We start from the raw sequence: 9323 nt of genomic DNA, 5'->3' as shown, positions 1-9323 counted from the left end.
GTCAATCTTTGTACTCAGGTTTTGGTTTGGGGGTTCTTGCATTTGACTGTTGTTTTTGGTATGACATAATTCTATATATGCATCTGATTATGTAGCCTCAGACTCAGTTATCTCCTAGGAAACCAAAGGCTCAAGCACTACACAGTGGTGCTTCTTAAGATGCAGAGTTGTAGGCCGAGTTTCAACAAGTCTTTTTCTTGGTTCTCTGCAGTAATGTAAGAACATTTTTGTGTGTTTTACTTGATAGAAGTGTCATGAACTCAGAGCTTGTCTTCCTTGAGATAATTTTACTGTTTTTTTGGCATTTTGATGTGAAAACCATTTTAACTTTGCCATGCGTCATGCATTTAACATTCTTACTCAAAACTGCTTTTGGTTACTACCATGTCAAAAGTGGGACAATTTTAGTTTGCTTGCTTGCAATTTTAGTTTGCTGCCTCTGTTTCTTTGCTGCCTCTTGTATCCACGTTGATTGAAGACAATTTTAGTAAATTTAAGCTTGATGTTGAGTGAAACTTCCCTTTCTCTTGCACATTGATTGAAGACAATTCTAGAGATTAAACATCTTTTATACATTTCTAGCGACAAAGTCTTAAGTGAACTGTAATTTCTGAATTCTAGAGTACTAATTCAGAAATTACTTATGAAAAAAATATTGATTTACTTATGCTGGTTCTGAGATTTACTTATGAAAAAAATATTGATTCATAGAATAAGGTTATGTAGAAAATATTAATGAATACGTTAATCAATGATAGAATCAGTGAAATTTAGAATTTGTTTCTATCCTGCTTCCTGCTATATATGATAATTACTCAATGTTTTTTCTTTCATATTCTTTCCAGATATATTCCATCGTTGCTGGCAACATTTATGTTCCCACAGAGCCTTGGCGTCATAGGTGGGAAGCCTGGGGCTTCAACTTACATTGTTGGTGTGCAAGATGAAAAAGCTTTCTTCCTTGATCCACATGACGTTCAGCTGGTATATAGCCTGACTTGAATAAATTGCTTCCTGTTTAAATACTTGTAATTGCATATATTAGATGGATAGAACTATATTTGTAGAAATTGATGAATCTGAAAATATTTTTTTTAAAAAAAGAGTAGATTTATTTTAACTTTTGAGAGACTAGAGGAATGAGAGGAAGGGAGATGGTGGAAGCATGGCCTGTGATTTTGTGGAGAATATAGTCCTGGAAAGAGCTCAAAGGAGAAAACTGATCGTGTTTTATCTAGTAGTCAGGATTTACTGTTTCCTTGGATTGGAAATTCCACATATATGCATGACCTGCAACTTTGTTGGGACTCGTTGAATTTCCCCACGAAATAAATCCTGACTACTTGTTTCTCCAGTGAGAAGCTGCAAAATAAGAAATGTGAATCGACCAAAAAGCGAAGGTGGATGATTGAAATTATCTCCAGCATCCCGGCATCTTGCTTTGCCATTGGTGCATTCCTTTTTTTATCATTGTAAACATCATTTCATCTCAACTTCTTCTTGTCTACAGGTCTTAAAGATGCTTATCATTTGATTGGTCTTATGTTCTAGGCTGTATATTGAGCATAATTCAGACGTCTTTCCTAATCACAGCTTGATCATTATATGATTTTTTTTATTTAATTTTATTTTAGATTAATATGATTAGAAGTTGAATTGGAAGATGGAAGTGATCCTGGTTTCTTTGTTGGGTGACACTTCAGATCAGAAGCTAGCTAGTGGGTCGATGCTGATTACTGCAGTTCATGCTGCAAACAGCCGTGGTAAAAAGTCAACAAATTAATTAACCAACTTTGGGGGGATTATATAATAATAAAATCTGTTTGATGTTAGACCTAATTAACTAGTAGTAATCATGTCTACATTATATATTTGTATTAATCTCGGATGACTATATTAATTAATGAAATTATGGTTTCACTCTTGGATGACTATAATACTTTAATGCTATTTGTTGTCAGGTGGTTAGTGTCAGTAGGGACAATCAAGAGCCTGATACTTCATCTTACCACTGCAAGTAAGCGTATTGCTGAGACTGAATCACTTTCAGTATTTACAGTTTTTGGTTTCTTTTTTCTACTTAAGCATATACTATAGTCCTTTCATTTGAGTTAAGGAGATCATAATATGGTCATATTAGGGGCAGGGATCTTTTTTGAGAATGTCAAACGAGTTTTACCTTACAGATCTGTAAGGTAAAATTCTGCTGCGTGCATTTTTTTTTTATTTATTTTTTAAAACATCATTTCTGGTAAGTAAATTTCGCAATAAATAATTTTTTCGTCATATAAGACTATTTGCGGCGATATATAACTTTTGTAGCGATGCTCACTCACTACAAAAGAGACACTCTTATTTGCGGCGATTTTAACCGCTACATAAAATATTATTCACGGCGATTTTTGAACACGTTGCAAATAATATGAAGATATTTGCGGCGATATTTTGTGTATTCGCGACGATATAAAACTTTGCAAAAACTTTTTCACAGCGATAAAGAGCTGAAATATGAACGTTATTTGCGGCATAATTTGCAATATTAGCTGTGAAAAAAATCGTTGCAAATAAAAAATATTTGCGACGATTTTTGGATTTCGCTAGCTAAAATTTTAAGGGAGTCAACAATTGCGACGAAGCTCCGGCACGGCATAAATCGCTACAAAAGGTTATATGTAGCGATTTATGGGATTATTTGCGGCGAATTTAAGCGCTGCAAAAGACCGTTTTTCTTGTAGTGTCATGGTATTCCTCTGCCATAAGTGAGGTTTGTTTTTGTTTTTTTTAGTCTCATTATAATATATATATATATATATATATATATATGTCTTTAATGTATAGGTTCATACTATTAACGGACATGCAGTACTATATAGCATTTAATGTTGTAGGCCATCTATAAACCTTGTTTATCTCTCTCAAAATTATAAAATATGTTTGGGTTATATTAATATTGATCGAGGATTAGTATAAAGAGGCTTCCAAGACTTTAATTTTTTATGCATGGGTACAGTGTTGATGATCTGATATATTTAGTTACGAGATCAAATAAAAATTTTTGTGGAAAATTAAACAGGCGAGCTGCCAAGTTTGAACATAGTATAATGTTAAACATAGACAAAATTCAGAAACATTGAACTCTATGCATGAAAGTGCTTGATCAGTTGGTCCATATGCATGCATATTCTTTCTATCCCACCTGCTGCCCTGCCTCTCTCGATCTTCTCTTTCTTTGATATAATGACCTTCCAATCTAAGTTATCTGACTATCATTATCAGTTAAATATTGATGATGACGAAATAGTCGGTTAATTAAACCTCCATTTCGTCATATTGTCTAGCTGATCAAGATCAAAAGTTATATATATGGTCAAAGCCTCACACACACGATAATTTACCTAATTCTTATAATTATGGACGGCGGTGCTATAGATGCATGCATTTGGCAGAAAGTAGCTAGCTATGCTCTTGAGTCTTAATTATATATATATATATATATATATATATATATATATCAGTGCCACCAAAACACTAAGAAGTACACACCACTCTTACCATTATTGTCGCGCGTCATACATCATCCGAAACGATTAAGTACTTCATTTTTAATCTGCGCCCTGTATTATTAATTATTTATAATTAGTTCATCATTTTCTTTTAAACCAAATATTCATATTCAGTTTTGCTATTTACAAGTTAACTAATATGTAAATTGACAGATCGATTACCGTGCGTGCAAATTAGTGCACGTTAGCAGGCTTTCCATACACATATCAATGATGTTTTTCGAGTCTCAAAAAGCGGATCGGAGTTGCAAGTAATGTTTTTCATTGATATAATTTGCAGGCACCGTCTCTAGGGGTGACAATATGTGATACGACTCATTAACCTAACACAAACACGACACGATAAAAACGGATTAATATTTAGTCTTAACGAGTTCGGGTCAAAATGGATTGACCCGTTAAGACACAATAGCTTAATGAGTTGATAATGGGTCAAAACGGTTTGACTCATTAAGAAAGTTAAAATTACAATTATACTCTTATACTTAAAAAAGAAAATTGTTGAGATTTTAATTTCGATATTTTTATTGTTTGGATTGTAATTTTGGAATTGTAGTTAGTTTTATATTTTTTTTTATAGATATTTTGATTTTAATATTTATATAAAACTATGATAAACTTAATTAAATCAAATGGGTTAATTTTAGGTCTGTTCAATCTATTGACATAAACGGGTCAAAACCGGTTGACACGACACAACCCGTTATGTTAATGGGTCATATTAGGGTTTGAGATTTTGACACGAGAAGTTTAACGGGTCGGATTATGGTTGATCTATATAGTATAATATATATGTCTTGACATAATATGAACACGACCCGTTAATACGATTTGATACCCATAACCATCCCCACGGTCCAAGTGCAAACTGATCAAGAGCTTTCTGGCAACGTCTGGTCAAGCTAGAGAAATAAATGTCAAACACAATTTCGATGCATCTCAAATCCATGATATGTGTCATTATTAATAATTCAATTTAGTGGAGACATCACCGATACAACTCGACACAATGAATTATATATATGTGTGTCGGTCCACGGTCCATGTACAGTATTATTAACATAATTCACTTAATAATTACATGCTACTGTACTACTATATGTGTAGAGTGCTAATATTATGCCATCGATCTGCTTTGTCACAAAAAAAATAAAGAAAAGAAATGTTAGTAGTTGGATTTCAAAGGTAATGTGCCTCATGTACTATCATCTCGGAAAAAATCAAGTTCATAAATATTCACGTAGTTGACTCAAAGTGAGAGTCATAGCATTATTTAATTATCAACACATAAACAATTTGCGCAAACGTTTAGGTTGGTACGTATATAGGAAGATCTCGCATGCCTTCTTTTTTTCTATGATAATATTGTTGCGAAAAACGATGATAATAAAATAAAAGTAAACAAGAAATAATTAATAATTAATCACATGATACAAATTTACATGGTTCGGAAAAATGATTACGTCCACAAAACTGCATATGATTTTATTATGTTGAGGTATCACAAGATACATTTTGGGTTGCTTTTTCACTGTTTAGAACAACCATACTATTCAAAATAAGCATATTTATAGGGTTACATAACGGAAATCCTAACTTTTACTTTTCTGCGATATTCACTCGAGCAGAGTGTCGAGTGCGCTCCAACGAGCTCTCTATCTGGTTTTTGCTAGAGCTCCGAGTCGAGTGACTATCAAGCGAACTCTCAACCTAGGCTTCAATCGAGGTCACTGTCAAGCGAGATTTGAGCGAACTTTCTGTTTGATCTTTGCTCAAGCTGAAAGTCGAGCGAACGTCAAATGAACTTTCTATCTTGGCGATTCTTGAGTAAAAAACAGTGCTAAAATTTTTCCTTAGCTACCAAAAGGTGCCACTATCAATTTATTTTTCTTAAAAAATTAAAGAAATGACTATTAAGAAAATAATTATTTTTTCCTAGAAAAAATTAAATTAACTAAATGTTTGTTTCTATCTATAGGGCGATGCGCTATACATATTGTTGAGTTTGGCTTGATTTCCTACTAAAAATGCATTTTTGGAGGCTTGGCTTGAATGTTGCTTGATCATGGCTCGACCCTGGCTCGAGCAACCTTAGCTCGTCACTTCGGTTGAGCGAAGCTTCATATAGAGAGTTCGCTTGACAGTCAGCTTGAGCGGTATGCAACCCGAGAGTTCTCTCTACACCCACTTGACAGTTAGCTAAAGCGGATTTCCAAATCCTAGCGTTTGCTCGAGCACTGCTCGACACTCTTTCAAGCGAATATTCAAAATCTAGGGTCTGCTGTTTAAGTATAAATAAAAAATAGCGTTTTATTTCATAATAGAGTTTTGCATTTTGTGAGGCAGTAGCATACGAGAGAAAGGGAAGAGAGAGAGGGAAATTCTTTTGTAAAGAATTGTTTGTAATTAATCTCTTGTACTCCATTTTTGTTAATAGTGAATTCATTGAGACCGACCTAACCAGTGAACATAGGCTCACATTGAGCCGAACCACTTAAATCTTGGTATTATGTGTGTGATTGTCGTTATTTTTCTTTTATTTATTTCCACTACGAGACTTCAAATTAGCCTTTGATAAATGATTTATCCCAAGAAATTGGTATCAGAGCATGGTTTTGTGGGAAATCTGGACAGATGGCTATGGCAAAGCTTGAAGTGGAGAAATTCGATGGTTAGAACAATTTTAGTTTGTGGCGCATCAAGATGAAGGCTTTACTCCGAAAATAAGGTTTGTCAAAGGTATTAGATGGGAAGGTGACTGATGATTCTCCTGCACTGTCAAAAGAAGAAGATGAGAAAGCACATAGTGCTATCTTGTTGTCACTATTAGACAGAGTTTTGAGAGAGGTTGCTGATGAGGAGACCACTGCTGGTCTTTGGAAGAAACTTGAGAGCTTGTATATGAAGAATTCGCTCACCAACCATTTTTATTTGGAGCAATGATTTTACACTCTCAAGATGAGGGAATGTACTCCTATTCCTATCATCTAGATCAATTTAATAAAATCATTTTGGATTTAAGGAATATTGATATTAAGCTTGATAATGAGGATCAAGCCTTAATTGTGTTGTGTTCATTGCCAGTCTCATTTGATAATTTTGTGAACTCGATGTTGTATGGTAGAGATACTATCTCCTTAGTAGATGTAAAATCTGCTTTGAATTCTAAAAAGTTGAGAACAAAGTTGGGTGTACAAAACCAGGATAATCAAGCAAATGGCTTGTTTATGAAATGTTCTTTTGGTGATAGATCTAGGGAAAGAAGTTCAGAAAAGAGTAGGGGTAATTTCAGGGGTAGCTCTAAATTTAATAAGAAAAATGTCAAATGACACTGCTGTCATATGTTTGGTCATTACAAGAATAAGTGCTCCTGATTGAAAAATAATGAGGAAGGTAAAAGTTCATCTAATGTTGTTAGCGTCAAAGAATACTTTAACAACTTTGATATTGTCCTTGCAGTCAGTGACTCTAGTGGTCGTTTTGGTGACAAGGGGGTCATGGATTCAGCTTGTATGTTCCATATGTGTTCCAGGCCAGATTGGTTCACTACATATGAATCAGTCAACGGTGATTTCTTTTTGGTTGGGAATGATATGGCTTGTGATATTGTTGGGATCGATTCAGTTGAGATTGAGATGTATGATGAAATCGTCAGAATCTTGTCTAACGTTCGGCATATTCCGTCTTTGAGGAAAAATCTTATATCTTTGGACATTCTTGATTCCTTTGGTTACCAGTATTCAACTGCAAGTGGAGTCATTTGAGTCTACAAGGGATCTTCGGTGGTAATGAAAGGGAAGAAGACAGATGATCTTTATTTTCTTTAGGACAGTACGTTGATTGGTGGAGCTGCATCTTCAGATGTTCCAGATTCATGTATTACTCGTTCATGGTACATGTAATTGTGCCATATGGGTGAATGAGTGTGGTCATTTGTGAGTAGGCAATTTCTTGCTTTGTGTGATTAGAAGATAGAAAAGCTTGATTATTATTATTATTATTTTTTTTGCATTGTATTCTTGTGAAGCAATGCAAAATCACGTTTACTACAATTTATTTCTTTCTAATTTTTTGGGGTACATCTAGTGTGATGTGGTGCCCTGTTTGTACTCATATTTGTTTATGACCATTTGAGAAAAATTCTGGATTTGTTTATTTTTTAAACTATTCAGTTTGTGATGTGTTTAATATGTTCAAGCACTTGAGAAGGCTAATGATCTATAGATAAAGAAGGTAGAGCATCCTTTAGACCAAACAGTTGGGTCCATTCCACAGAGATGGGGTAGCTGAATGGAATGAATCGGACTCTTATGTGAGAGTCTATAGTATGCTTTTGGGTTTGCTAGGCTTGTCTACAGATTTGGGTGAAATGGTCAACACAACTTGCTATTGGGTGAACCTTCTCCTTTTTATAATTTTTTTTTCATTTGTTATTTTCACAGGAAAGGAGAGCAGGGGTTATAACAAGAAGGTGGAGTTGCTGAGAGAGCTTCACAATAAAGTGCAGGTGGTACTCTAGATCATGCTATTGAAATTAAGCATGATTCTGATTTTGGCATTGGCGCACAGTGAGAGCAGTCTATAGTTTCATCTAATAGATAGAGGAGGCATTTTGGCCACCTTTGTGTTATGCTCATGTAGTTTTGTTGGTGTTCTTACTTTGGTAGAGAATATTTGTTATTTGCATTTGTGTGTATTCAAAAGTTGTTGTTCAAGTAAGCAGTTTGTTTAGTAGTGTGTTGTCTTGGTGTGAGAGGTTGAATAGTTTCATTTGGACCAAGCTTGTGATTTGGTCAAGTCATCTATGGAATTGAGGACTTTTGGGTGGAACTTGAGTTCTTCAAAGAAAAATGTTGTGTTCAGGATTTGTAATTCCCTTTGGAGATTTGTTGGAGGGGGTCGGTTCTATGGTTAATAGATTTTATTCAGGGTTGATGGAATTCAAGCCAAGGTGGAGATATGTTGAGTTTGGCTCGATTTCCTACTAAAAATGTTTTTTTTGAGACTTGGCTTGATTGTTGCTTCATTCTGGCTTGACCTTCGCTCGACCTTGGTTCAAGCAATCTTAGCTTAATAGTCTGCTCGAGAGAAGTTTCATACAAAGAGTTCGCTCGACATTCGCTCAATAGTCAGTTCGAGCGGGTGACCAACCCGAGAGTTCGCTCGATATTTGCTCGACAATCTAACGTTCGCTCGAGCATTGCTCAACACTCACCCGAGAGAATGTTCAAAATCTTGGATCCACTGTTTCAATATAAATAGAAAACGATGTTTCATTTCATAACAGAGTTTTTCATTTTGTGAGGCAGCAACATACGAGAGAGAGAAGAGAGAGAGAAATTTTTTGTAAAGAATTGTTTGAAATTAATCTCCTATACTTCATTTTTATTGATAGTGAATTTATTGAGACTGATCCCACCAGTAGACATAAGCTCACATTGAGGCGAATCACTTAAATCTTGATATTTTATGTGTGATTGTTGTTATTTTTCTTTTATTTATTCCGTTGTGATACTTTAAATTAGCCTTTGATAATCGATTTATCCCAGTACATACATATATACATATATATATATGATGGATGAAAATTATAATACAAGAGACTTTTACTAAAAATTACAAATCATAAGAGAGCTATTGCTAAAAAAAAATGAACAGAGCGGTCGACCTCCGTCCAAATATATAAATATATATATATATATATATATATATATATTTGATATGACAACATGGCTGATCAGATATATCCCATCAAATTTT

This window comes from Juglans microcarpa x Juglans regia, chromosome 5D (genome assembly GCF_004785595.1).
Source record: "Juglans microcarpa x Juglans regia isolate MS1-56 chromosome 5D, Jm3101_v1.0, whole genome shotgun sequence".
Lineage (NCBI taxonomy): Eukaryota > Viridiplantae > Streptophyta > Magnoliopsida > Fagales > Juglandaceae > Juglans > Juglans microcarpa x Juglans regia.
Note: the sequence above shows the minus strand (reverse complement) of the source record.